Below are 2,500 nucleotides of genomic sequence, written 5' to 3'. Positions count from 1 at the left end.
GACAGACTAGGCTAGTCAGGGCACTTTTGCACCCTTGGTAGGTGGATCCACCTACCAGGGGCACGAGAGGGAGAGCGAGAGAGAGAGGGGGAGGGGGGGGGGGACCCGCTCCGGACACAGGGCCCCCGGTACGACCCCCTGCGCACACACCCCAAACAAAACAAAACACAACAAGACAAAGCAAAACATCCTCATTGCCATCTCCCTCTCACCTCCACGTACCAGGGGCACGAGAGGGAGAGCAAGAGAGAGAGGGGGAGGCAGGGGGGGAGGGGGGGGAGGGACTCGCTCCGGACACAGGTCCGCCCCGTACGACCCCCTGCGCGCACACACCCCAAACAAAACACAACACAACAAGACAAAGCAAAACATCCTCATTGCCATCTCCCTCTCACTTCCACGTACCAGGGGCACGAGAAGGAGAGCAGGACAGAGAGAGGGGGAGGCAGGGGGGGAGGGAGGGAGGGACTCGCTCCGGACACAGGTCCCCCCCGTACGACCCCCTGCGCGCACACACCCCAAACAAAACACAACACAACAAGACAAAGCAAAACATCCTCATTGCCATCTCCCTCTCACTTCCACGTACCAGGGGCACGAGAGGGAGAGCAGGAGAGAGAGAGAGAGGGGGAGGCAGGGAGGGAGGGACTCGCTCCGGACACAGGTCCGCCCCGTACGACCCCCTGCGCGCACACACCCCAAACAAAACACAACACAACAAGACAAAGCAAAACATCCTCATTGCCATCTCCCTCTCACTTCCACGTACCAGGGGCACGAGAGGGAGAGCAGGAGAGAGAGGGGGAGGCAGGGAGGGAGGGACTCGCTCCGGACACAGGTCCCCCCGTACGACCCCCTGCGCGCACACACCCCAAACAAAACACAACACAACAAGACAAAGCGAAACATCCTCATTGCCATCTCCCTCTCACCTCCACGTACCAGGGGCACGAGAGGGAGAGCAAGAGAGAGAGGGGGAGGCAGGGAGGGAGGGACTCGCTCCGGACACAGGTCCCCCCGTACGACCCCCTGCGCGCACACACCCCAAACAAAACAAAACACAACAAGACAGAGCGAAACATCCTCATTGCCATCTCCCTCTCACCTCCACGTACCAGGGGCACGAGAGGGAGAGCAAGAGAGAGAGGGGGAGGGAGGGAGGGACTCGCTCCGGACACAGGTCCCCCCGTACGACCCCCTGCGCACACACCCCAAACAAAACAAAACAAAACAAGACAAGACAAAGCAAAACATCCTCATTGCCATCTCCCTCTCACATTGCATGACAATGTGAGGGCCCTAGCTGTGAGCTGGGCCTCGTGCCCCTGGTAGGTAGAAAATACTTCACTGTGACCGGCAGGGGCACGGGAGCCGAGATCCGGTGTAAGTAGGGGGAAACACTGCCACGGGGATGCCACTGCTGGTGCAGGCACTAGTAGTGGCTGTACACATGTCCTGATGGGACACAAGCATGGCCAGTTGTGAGCTGGGTCTCGTGCCCCTGGTAGGTGGAATGTACTTTATGGTCACCGACAGGGGCAAGAGAGCCGAGAGTCGGTGTAAGCAGGGGGAAACACTGCCTCGGGGCCCCCCACTACAGGCATAGGCGCCCGCAGTGGCCGTACCCATGTCCTGTGGGGGCCATTACATAGCTAGTTGCGAGCTGGGCCTCGTGCCCCTGGTAGTTGGAATATACTTCACTGTGACCCACAGGGGCACGGAAGCCGAGATCCGTTGTAAGTAGGGGGGAACCCTGCCTCGAGGCTGCCTCAACAGGCACAGGCACCCGCAGTGGCCGTACTCATGTCCTGAAGGGGCACACGCATGGCTAGATGTGAGCTGGGCCTCGTGCCCCTGGTAGGCGGAATATACTATACCCTCACCAACGGGGGCACGGGAGCCGTGATCGGGTGAGAGAAGGGCGAGACACTGCCTCGGGGGTTGCCACTGCGGGTGCAGGCACCCGCAGTGGCCGTACTCACGTCCTGACGGGAAGCACGCATGGCTAGTTGTGAGCTGGGCCTCGTGCCCCTGGTAGTCGGAATATACTTGATGGTCACCTACAGGCCCACGAGAGCCGATCTCCAGAGTGAGTAGGTGGAAACACTGCCTCGGGGCTGCCACTGCTGGTGCAGGCACCAGTGGTGGCTGTACACATGTCCTGATGGGACACAAGCATGGCCAGTTGTGAGCTGGGTCTCGTGCCCCTGGTAGGTGGAACGTACTTTATGGTCACCCACAGGGGCAAGAGAGCCGAGAGTCGGTGTAAGCAGGGGGAAACACTGCCTCGGGGCCCCCACTACAGGCATAGGCACCCGTAGTGGCCGTACCCATGTCCTGTGGGGGCCATTACATAGCTAGTTGCGAGCTGGGCCTCGTGCCCCTGGTAGTTGGAATATACTTCACCGTGACCCACAGGGGCACGGAAGCCGAGATCCGTTGTAAGTAGGGGGGAACCCTGCCTCGAGGCTGCCTCAACAGGCACAGGCACCCGCAGTGG

The sequence above is a fragment of the Halichoeres trimaculatus genome, unplaced genomic scaffold (genome assembly GCF_033239565.1).
Source record: "Halichoeres trimaculatus isolate MK-OKI-2021-1 unplaced genomic scaffold, fHalTri1.1 fHalTri1_scaffold_89, whole genome shotgun sequence".
Taxonomy (NCBI): Eukaryota; Metazoa; Chordata; class Actinopteri; order Labriformes; family Labridae; genus Halichoeres; species Halichoeres trimaculatus.
This window is presented reverse-complemented; position numbering follows the sequence as displayed.